Source organism: Brassica napus, chromosome C3 (genome assembly GCF_020379485.1).
Source record: "Brassica napus cultivar Da-Ae chromosome C3, Da-Ae, whole genome shotgun sequence".
Taxonomy (NCBI): Eukaryota; Viridiplantae; Streptophyta; class Magnoliopsida; order Brassicales; family Brassicaceae; genus Brassica; species Brassica napus.
In genome coordinates this window covers 71,695,269-71,707,040 of record NC_063446.1, presented here as the reverse complement: position 1 = coordinate 71,707,040, position 11,772 = coordinate 71,695,269, and the positions used below count along the sequence as shown (strand labels likewise).

General features: G+C 31.3%; 1 long non-coding RNA gene across 1 annotated transcript; it reads left to right on the top strand.

Moving 5' to 3' along the window:
- Window positions 1-6,933: 6,933 nt before the first annotated feature.
- LOC125583518 lies at window positions 6,934-11,437 on the top strand. The gene is made up of 4 exons (XR_007320539.1): window positions 6,934-7,534; window positions 8,001-8,075; window positions 9,039-10,282; window positions 10,681-11,437. It is a non-coding gene; the product is annotated as an uncharacterized LOC125583518 (long non-coding RNA).
- The last annotated feature ends 335 nt before the right edge of the window (window positions 11,438-11,772 follow it).

Genomic DNA, 11,772 nt, shown 5'->3' with positions numbered 1-11,772 from the left:
CACTGCAAGCTGTTTGGCTCTTTCCCTAAAGCAAAAGAGAGAAAAGTACTTTTTTTTCAACTTTTTTCTTTAATTTTCTTTTAGTTCTTTTAATTTTCTTTATAACATATTCACAAGTTTGAAATCATAGTCATAGCGATCAGCCAATTACCTATCAAAACAAAAACTCTACCACTATCAAGAAAAGCTTAATTATATCTGACAAAGTCAATAAAATCTTCTTTCGTAAATCACGTTTGTTTTCGTCTTTATAGATGATTTGATTCTAAAAAATCAAGATTGAAGAGCGAGGTTGTAAACTTTTCTTTCCTTAGTTGGGGTATAAAAGTGATTAAGACAATTAGACAAATATGCATGTGTTTGATACACACACATATACAAACATGTAAATATATTCATATTCTGAAATTATGATGCGCAACGTACTAAAATATGTTACCTGACGCTTTAATGGCTGTAAAATCTTTAAAAGGAGTAGTCTCTAGATAAAATTATATAGAGGAAAGTAAGAAAATGGTGTTTCATGTATTCTGACAATTGCAATAGGATTCCGAAACGAAATCAGATCGGTCAGAATATAGACAGGTTTATTTAATTTTGTGTATGTTTGTTGTATTTATAAAGTAATCGATATTGTATAACATGGCTAAAATCAACTTCTAAAAAGAGGATCATGATATATAGAGTATACTGTATACATATGTAAGATCTATCATAAGTTATATTGGCCGGAATTAACATAGAATTGTGAAAGCTATATATATTAAATGAGTTCAGAAACAATTAAAAGAAATAATATCCAATGATTCAATATAGAGCTGCATATATACAATTGCTACTTAAAGAACTAAGATGAAGCTTTATTAAATCATATTTGGTTCATCACAAAGAAAAATAGTTATCGTCTCAGCTTTTGTGTTGGTAGAGCTGCATATACAACTGCTACTTGATCAAACGTGTGTGAGTGAATCAAAGATATGCTTCCATTAGTCTGTGGGATTCTCAATTGATAAGGAAGTCGTCTTTCTATTACTGTTGTGTGTTTATCATCGGCAAGTGAGTTGTTTTTTTCTTTAATGGATAACTAGGATGATATCCACGCTTTGCGTTGGGTGAGACATGCATAAAAATCATATATTTAAAATAGAGTTGTTCAATCCGGATTTTGGTCTGGTCTCGACTCAGTTTTTCGACATTTTGGTTTATAAAAATTAGATGCTATATTAAAATCATATATGTTTTAGTTTGGTTTCAGTTTATATACAACCAGTTTTTGTTTTATTAAATTTTAGTGTGGTCTCAGTTTGATTTTTTAATATTTTGGTTACAAAAACTAGATACTATATTAAAGTTATATTTATCATGGTTTGGTTTGGTATATATATTGTCGATTTTTGGTTTATTCAATTTTATACCAAAAAAACTTAAAATATATTTATCTTTTATAACATTTTGTCAATTTAATTTTGTATGATTAAGAATCCATTTTATTAAATACAATATTAATTTTTAAATAGAATGTTTTTTTCTATTATATTGAACTATTTAAAATAATTTTTAAATAAATTAGTTATTATAGATTCATAAGATGAAAACAAAAAAAGATTAAGACAAATATATGTTAAAAAGGCCTTTACTTAAGAATAACCAATTATTCATATTAACGTCTCAAATATCAAAGATCATATAAATAAACTAAATTACATGTATATAATTATATTATGTAATTTACATAAAACTATACTACTATATTTTAATTAATCAGTTTATTCAGTTTATATTGTTTGATTGGTTTATATACTGAACCATATCTATATATCATGGTTTCTAGAAATAACATTTATTCGGTTTATACAGTGTTACCAAATAAACTAATTTTTATATTTCAATTTGGTTCGGTTTTAGTTGGTCCGGTTTTTACCGAATTAAACACCCATAATTCAAATTACTAAACCGTAGATAGTTTGCAAACATGTTTTTTATACTAAATCGTACGTAATATAATCAAAAGGTTTTTGTATTTTATAATTAAATCTAAAAATAATTTGCAAAAATAGATCTCATTATTCAAAGCACTAAACCAAACGGGGTTTTTGGCTGATTTGCTAGTTGGAAATATGACGGTATCGTTAGTGATACTTATCGTTTAAATATGATTAGCTTATAGGTTAACATCGTCTATAATTACCATTAACTAATACAATTTGTATTTACTAAAAATTTTCTTAACTCCTCAAAAAATATTTTTAATTCTTGACTTGACAAAGTTTTTGCATCTTAAATATAAAATTTCCATATTTTCCCTTCTATTCTACCTTTATGGGAATTATATTGGGTATTTATGTATAAGAGTATTAATTTAATAGTATTAAATTCTATATGTAATAAGGAAACTATCATTTATACGTAATTGTCGATATTTGAGGTAGAAGATCCACATTCTTGGTAGGTTGCTTTCCTAAACAATGATTAAAAGTATTATAATAAGGAAACTCTCAATTATATGTAACTATCGATATGCAGTGAATATGGTCTCGAGCTTGGTTTATTTATACTTTTTATCATATACTTTTATGTTTGGGTTAATATAAGTTTCCCTAGCGAGTTGACTTTAGACTTACATATTATTAAATGCTTGTTATGCTGCCACGTAAGGTCAATTGATATTCTAATTAAGTGAAACCTAAGTAAGGTTTTTTTAATTAATACAAATTTAAGGTTACAACTTTTTAAATATTTCTCAATTAATACGTAGGGTATGATTGATGATTATTATGTGACACGTAATAATGTGTTTTACAATATTGATAGGAAAAAAAGTATTTTAAATGGATTCCCAACATGTTGAACCAAGTTACTAGTACAACCAAAATGAAGTGTAACAATAACACCAAGTAAGAGTATAGAGCATTTCTTTAATAACATTTATAAAAAAATTTAAGCCCTATTAACTTATTATTTTTCAACTTAGCCCTATTATTTTAAGAAATGTAATTTGTTATACGATCATCAGTTACTTCAGTTTTTTTTAAAATATACCTCTATTTATTTGTTAATAGATTCTACAATAGTAAATTATTATAATCAATTATAATTGTTTCTTCTTTTCTTGATTCACTTTTAAATTTATTTCCGTATCTTATACGAGAGTTTAATATATTTACAGATAATGTAACGATAGTAACGTGTCTATTTATAGGCTAATTAAATGTGAAGATTGCTAAATCGAACAATACCTATGAACAATATTGTTTCTACAAGACAAACACATGAAAATTTATATTAACATATAAAACAATATAGAACTATGTGAATGTTCAAATATAATTTTAATTAACATAATAAAACTAACTCGAGAACATTTTCAATTAATCAATATGTGTTCACTGATATTAATTAAGATTTTACAGTTAGGGGTTAAGATTTAGATTTAGCTTTTAGGATTTCTTTGAGATATCACACGGTTATTTCATTATTCAAACAAAAAGTGGTATAAAAAATTAAATCGGGATAAAAAGTCAACATAAAAAATTGTCTATGCTAAGATCTTCCACTTCTAGCTAAAGAATCATTAGTTGTATTCTGATCTCGAAGAATGTAGAAAAGCTTAAAATGTTAAATCGTCTTTGTAACGTCGTAATCTCTTTCATGTATGTTAATTGGACATACTTGTGGTTCCAAAATCATGGTGATCAAATCTTTGTAGCCCCTTCCAAAGTTTTGATACATAGAATGCAGTAAGATACTCTCTATTGCCCAAATTGGTGTATCTAGCTCCAAATATAAAGAAGACTCTCATCTTCTTTGGTTCTTTGTTCCCATTATTTGAATATTTCCAGATGTGGCTTTCGAAACCCATCAATTGTGAGGTAAAAGTCCAAGAGCAATCCACAAAAGATGTTTTGTAAGCATACAACACGTTCTCATATTTTGTTTCTTCGCTCTAAGAAAGGATCCCCATAAAAAGACATACATACCCTTATTCTATCAATGACTGCCTCAACATCAGTCATTCGATAAAGAGAACATTAAATTGGAAATCATCCATAAAAACAGAACTAAACTTCCGCTTTGGCCAAGTGACATTAAACAACTTATCAAATCATAGATTACTTTGTCTGCAGCAAAGGTTTATTTTTTTTTTTGTCTCTTAAAGGATTATCTCTTGGACGATGTTTTCTGATACATCTCTTTTAGAATTTGGACTGTGAGTTCATTCATAATCTCTCGACAGTTCCAATTAAGTGCCTTCATAAACAAAGACATGATAATGTCTTGTATTCTACAAGACCAGTACCATTCGCGCATAAATGAATCTTCATGTTATGTCGTACCATTATTTAACTAGAATTCAAAGAGAATTATTTATTTTGTATAACCGCTTTCTAACCAAAAAAAACTTTTAGGATTTAGTATTAAAAATATTGTTTAGTTACAAAAATTTGAATTCACTAATCTTTAATTATGATTTAACATGTATGGTTTATATTTTAGCGTTGAAGTTTTATAGTATATGTTGTGACATGCCAAATGCCTCCTTAGCTCGACGCCTTATTAGCCGGACCAAATGTCTGTGCTGGAGATCAAACGTTCTATTTAATCCAGATGTCTGTCACCAGATGTCTAACCCTTCGCTTATTATGATATTGATCGATTAGGACGTAAATTTTTACACATTTATTTTAGGATCGGTTGCTCTCCAAAAAGTCTCGTTCTAAGTGGAGTTAGACTATAGATATATATTGTATATTATACTTTGTCTAGTCTAATATCCGATGTAGGACTTTGGTTTCTTATTTATCCTAACAATCATTCTTTCCAACAAAATACCACACAACCTTGGCTCTGATACAATTTTGTTGTGACAGACCATATGCCTAGGGGTCAGACGTTGTATTATGACCATATCATATGCTCTGTTCTGTGAACTAGATGCTCTGCCAGAGATAGATTTATGTCACAAGATGTCCTACCCTTCGCTTGGTAAGATACTGTCAGTTTTAGGCGTAAACCTTTACGGATTTGCTTTTGGGTCGGTTGGTTCCTAAAAATCCTCATACTCAGTGAAGTTGACCAGAACTTGGATTGCTTATTTATCCTAACAAGCATCCTCTCAAAGCAAGGACCACATAACCTTGGCTCTGATATTAATGTTATACCGAACCAAATTCTCTCATGGACCAGATGCTCTACTAGAGCTAGACTAGATACTCATGGTGGGGGTTAGACACTCTATTAAATCCAGATGTCCGTCATCAAATGTCCAACTTTTCGCTTAGTACGATAGTGTTCATTTTTGGTCCAACCACTTACAGATTTGTTCTTGGATTAGTTGTTTGCGAAAAAGTCTCATATATACTAAGTGGGCTTCGACTGTGATCTAATATCCACTGTGAGAATTAGATTGTTTATTTTTCCTAACAATTCTCCTTTGAAATCAAGAACCACAAAACTTTGGCTCTGGAACCAATTTGTTGGTGACGAACTAGATGCTCTCTTGGATCAAACACTCTACTAGAGTCAGACCAAATAAAAAAATATATCTATAATATCAAATAAATTAAATAATCATAATTAAAAACATCTATAAATATTTAATTCAATTTTGAGTGTTGTAAAAATTTCTGAAATATTTTAAATAAAATATATCTTATTTACATATCACATTTTAAATAACAATAAATTTTGAGAATTTATAAAAAAAATATTAATATAAATTATTTAATTGATAAAAAAATAATTATTTTATATATACATCACAGATTTTACATATTTTATTTTAAAAATATTTACAGCCTATAATTTACAGCTACAACAAATTTAACTACAGCAAAAATATCTAAAAAAAAATCTACAGTAACAACTTTACAGGTACAACCAATTTACATACAGCTAAACTTTTACAACTAAATTTTTAGAGCCACAGTTGAACCAATCATCACCGATGTATCATCAGTTATCTTAGTAAAAATAGAAATAAAAATATAACATTAGTTTGTCCAGATGTTTTTTACCGGTGGCACAAACATTGAATAAATAATTTTTAACTTCTTTTGGTCTAACGCAGTATTTCATATTGGTTAAGTGGGAATAGTTTTAGGCATAGTGTATTAATTACGTTTATTACTTTACTTAATTGACATTATCATAATTGTATTAATATTACTTGCACAATGGGAAATTAATGGGTTAAGGAAAGTATAAAATTACTGTGTTTAAATCAATGGCATTAGATTGTGATTATTTAGGAAAATTTATGATTAAGTCTTATTTGTATTTTTTTTTTAATAGTTTAGATGATATTGTCTCATTTGAGTCTAAACCCTTACAAATTTATTTTTGGATCAGTTGCTTCCCATAAAATTTTATTTTAACTGAATTGGATTATATATATATATATATATAATTATTTATTTATTTGGCTTTCTTTTATTTAATATCTGATGTTGAATTTAGATTGTTATTTATTCTAACACTAAAACATATTTCTACTATTGTTATTAGAAAAATTTATTATTACACAGAGTATTAACATTTATATCCAAATTAAAATGCTATGTAACAACATCAATTACAGTAATATTTATAAGAGACTAGTGTTATTTGCGAAAAAGACTAAATCGTTTTAAGCAAAAAAAAAAAAAAAAGCCTTAAATCGTCATCTTGTTGTGTTAATTCATTTTCGGTTGAGATTAGTTTCGTAAATATTTCTAGTCAGACGTCATCTGCAAAAGTCCATAAAGGATCTATTGATTTGAGTTTTGTCTCCTTTTTTTATATGTTTGAGCATCAGCATTAATTGAGTCAGTTTCTTTCCATTAATTTCTCATCATATAATAATAATACTGATGATTAATTTAATAAGTTTTAAATAAAAATATAATCCAGCCAGTAATTATATGATAAGTGTAAAAACCTTTCTATAATCGATTCTTCGCAACGGTACGTTTCTTGTCTTTTTCTTTAGTTCCACCTTCTCTATCTTAATTTTCTTATTCACTGCATTTTTTTTTTTGAGAATTTGGGGAAGAAACCTCAACTAAAGATGCTCTTAGACCATGTTTATCACGGTCGCTTAAGGTGTTTCTTAAGCATATTTAGCATTAAAAAAAAAGAAGAGAAAACACTTTTAAGCTAAGCAATGTTCCTTAATTAAGAGGCAGAAGAACCGGTTCCTCTTGGACACGCGTCAGAGCGAGAGGTGTTTTGGGAGGAGAAAACGAAAGGTGAAAAAAATCAGTTTCATTTTCGAAGCTTTCATCCGCTTTCTCTCTTCGACGGCGAAGAGGCGAAAACCGTTGTCTCGACGAAGCTAATCGATGAAAATCGAAGGTTCTTCTCCTCGACGAAGTGATTAAACTCCCCGGGTGGTCTCCTCGACGAAGTGAAGCAACAAATCCGGTTGCGATCCTCGACGAAGTGAAGAAAGGAAACTGGTTGCGGTCCTCGCCGAAGAAGTGAATCGAAGCTAACCGAAGGTGGCTCAGTTCGACGGCAAAGCTAATCGTCAGTTGCTCCTCCGTGGAATCGAAAGGTAAAGGTTTTTACTTTTAGGGTTTTGCATCTCTCTGATTGTGGTGTTGTTGTTCGAATCCTCTATGGTTTTGCATGTCTCTGATTTTGGTTATGTAAATGATTTGTGTTTCTGTTAAAGAGATGTCCTTTTCGAGCTTTGATGTGTCCATTTTGGTTCTGTAAATGATCTTCTAGGTTCTGTAGACATATAAAGTTTGATCTTGTAGGTGTTGTTGATGAAGAGCTTTCATGTGTATTGATCGTTTGAGCTTTCATGTGTATTGATCGATTGTTTCCTTTACTGGATTTGATTAATTTCGATTCAATGAACATCAAGTATATTACTTCCTGTTCTTATTGGTTTAGATGGCTTGGTGTTGTGATGTAGATTCTTGAGATTGAATAACTGTTTTGATCAATTAATATATGAATCCGCTGATTGTTTTTGAAATGTTTCTGTGTTTTGTCTTATGGATGGAACATAGAATGAGCAAGTGTTGTCAAGCAAAAGGAGGAGAATAGCAATACAGAGAAGATGAATGCGTCTTCGAACAACAGAGGTAATACATTTCTCATTGATCAGTTGAATTGAGTAAAGTATTTAGTATTTTGAATCCGGTTATGGTTTAAGTTCGGTAATAAATGTTTTGTTAGTGATTGATTATGGTTGAGATAGGTAATAAATAGTAGTTGAAGTATTAAATAGAAGTTGATTTGGTAGGTTGTGATAGTTATGTTTAGATAGAAATTGATGCTTTGTTTGTCATGAATGTGTTATAGATATATGTCTTGTCTTTATGGTTGGTTGCTAATTTCTTCTCCTCTATTAAACACATCTCATTCTTCTCTATCATATCATCTCTTAAACCTTTCTCTTCTCTTCCTTCTTCTCTTTGTGCTCGCCTTCTCTTCTTTCTAATTGTCGGGTATGGATTCCTAAAACGGAGAGAAGTTCTAAAAAAGGAAGTGTGACGAGGCTGCACAATCATCAACCTCTGAAGCTGATCACGCAACCACTCGTCCCCCGGGTGTTAAGGCATCAAAGGGGATTGGTAAGCAAAACACCAAGACAGAGGAGAAGTCGGTTTCTGAGTTTGAGAGCATGTGGAGCATCAAGAAGGAGGATTTGGCTATCAAAAGAGAGGCTGCCCAAGATGAAGCTACTTGATAGTCTAATTGCTAAACAGGAACCGCTGGCTGACTATGAAGAAGCACCGAAGAAAAAGCTTATTACTGACTTGTTGTCTTAAGCTTATGATGCTCTTAAGTACTCTCTGTTTCTTAAGTTCATTGTCTTTGAACTCTTTGTTTCTTAAGTTCTTGTTGTCTAAAAGTAGTTTAAGTTCTAGGCTTTGTACTCTATGTATGTGTTTACTATGTTAAGTTCAAGTCTCTGTACTCTCTGTTTATTAAGTTCAATGATTATATACATGCTGTGATCGAGTGGAGAAGTGTGTTGCTATGTTTATTAAGTTTCATCATGTTTGTTGCTTATGTTTATTAAGTTCTGTCTTTACTTGCAGGTCAAAAATGCTGTGATCGAGTGGAGAAGTGAGTTGTCTTCTCTAGTCACGGACAAGAATAATGCAAGGCAAGCTGTTTGTGTCATCGAGTGGAGAAGTGTGTTGTCTTTTCTGGTCGCGGACAAGAATAATGCAAGGCAAGCTGTTTGTGTCTTCACATGTTTTTGTATTGTTGTGGACAGTAGAGAAAACACATGTCTTTGTAATGTTGTGGTCAGAATGTCTTTAAACACATGTCTTTGTATTGTTGTGGTCATGTACTATAGTGTGGTTCCTTTTCTATATATGTGTTTGAATCCGCGAAGTTTTAATTCACAAAGTCATTCACTCACAAAGACGTTCTTCTCTCCTTCTCACAAAGACATCACACAAGTTCTTCCTCCTTCTCACAAAGTCATCACTCGTTCTTCTATCCTTTTAACAAAGTCTTTATCTTATTCTGCTCTCCTTCTCACAAAGACATCACCCAAGTTCCAAATTTTATTCACAAATAAATCAAAACACTTTTTTCGTTTTGATCACATATATGGCATCTTCTTCTCTTAACACTTTTGAGGGAGTAGATGTACATGATGAAATGCTTGATCAACAATTTGATCAAACATTCGAGAATTTATCCATTGGTAATCAAGAAGAACAAAGGAAAAGAAGGAAAAAACGAGTTCATATCGAAAGAAATCGTGAAGAAGGCGATGTAGGTTTATGGAATGATTATTTCAGTGAAACTCCAACATATCCTCAAAATCTATTCTGACGACGATTTAGAATGAACAAGCCATTGTTCATGCGTATTGTCGATCGACTCTCCAACGAAGTTGAATTCTTTCGACAAAAGAAAGATGCTCTCAGAAGGCTTAGCTTCTCTCCACTTCAGAAGTGTATAGCAGCCATTCGTGTATTGGCCTATGGTATTGCGGCTGATGTTGTTGACAAATATCTCCGACTCGGTGCAACGACAACTCGGTCATGTGTGGAACATTTTGTGAAAGGAATAATATATTTATTCGGCGATGAGTACCTAAGAAGACCGACACCGGCTGATCTTCAACGTCTACTTCATATTGGTGAGCAACGTGGATTTCCGGGGACGATAGGAAGCATCGATTGTACGCATTGGGAGTGGAAGAATTGTCTCACCGCTTGGAAAAGTCAATATTCACGTGGTTCGGCAAAACCCACAATCGTTTTAGAGGCGGTTGCTTCGTATGATCTATGGATATGGCATGCGTTTTTTGGACCTCCAGGTACCTTAAATGATATCAATGCTCTTGATCGCTCACCTGTTTTTGATGACATAATAAAAAGTCATGCTCCGCAAGTCACTTACTATGTCAGTGGAAGAGAGTATAATTTGGCTTACTATCTCACCGACGGTATTTATCCCGAATAGACAACTTTTATCCAATCTATTCCAATACCACAAGGGCCGAAAGCGGCTTTATTTGCTCAACATCAAGAAGCTGTCCGAAAAGATGTCGAGCGTGCTTTTTGAGTCTTGAAAGCTCGCGTTGCCATTGTTAAAAATCCAGCACTTTTTTGGGATAAAGCCAAAATTGGGAAGATAATGAGAGCATGTATCATATACTCCATAATATGATAGTAGAAGACGAACGAGATGGATACACTCAATTTGATGTTTCAGAGTTCCAACAAGGAGAAGACACCGGAAGTTCACATGTCGATCTCAATTTTTCTACAGATATGCCGACAAATATCGCCAATATGATGGGTGTTCGAACTAGAATTCGTGATAGACCAATGTACTAACAACTGAAAGATGATTTGTTTGAACATATATGGCGTAAATTTGGACGTGATGGAGACAATTACTGAGCTCAGATGTTTTTTTCAAATTATTCTCGATTATTGTACCAATCTTTATTTTTATGTTTTAATTTTAAAATCTATGTTTAAAATGTTATCTTTTGATAAGTTTTATTTAATAAATCAATTTTATCTTTATAAAACAAAGTTTAATAATTTTGTTTTAAGAACCCCTTAATAAGAAACTTGTATTGGAACAAAACAAAATGGTGTCTCTTATGACAGTCTCTTATATCACTTTTACTAATTAAAAATGTTTAAGAGCCCCAAAGTGAGTATATGAGTTAATCATGCTCTTGAGGGCATAAAAACACATGTTAGTTTCTCAAAAATTATATAAAAAAAAAATTGTTGTATATTTATTTTTAATATCATGAAAATATATAAACCAATAGATTTTAGACAAGTGTAGAATTGCTGTTTTAATAACTAGTGAGAGTTTCTTTATAAAGAGATTCACTCTCTTTTCTCTCTTAATTTTCATTTATTTATATTTCCTTAATTATGAGAGACTCTTTGAGAGATTTGTCAATGCTAGTGCTTAGAGTCTGAAACCATTAATATCCGCAAAGTATTTTAATCTCCTGCGTAACGAATGAAACGGGTCACGTTACTCCACTATGACATGCCTATTCGAGCATGTAAAAGGCAATACATTCACACCTTGCTAAATCCTATATCAACAAAGTACAACCCATCTTTGTTAATATACTTCTCATCACTTTCCTTTTCATTTTTAGTTTCATTATTTAGAAATTTAGATCACAGACTTACAAAGTTGACACGATCTATTTCTATCATCATATTCAAATCGATTCCCAATGCCACAAAAGTTTGAAGCTAGAGGCGGAAATGGAGGCAACCAATGGGATGATGGAGCCGAGCATGAAGGTGTATCAAAGATCTATAT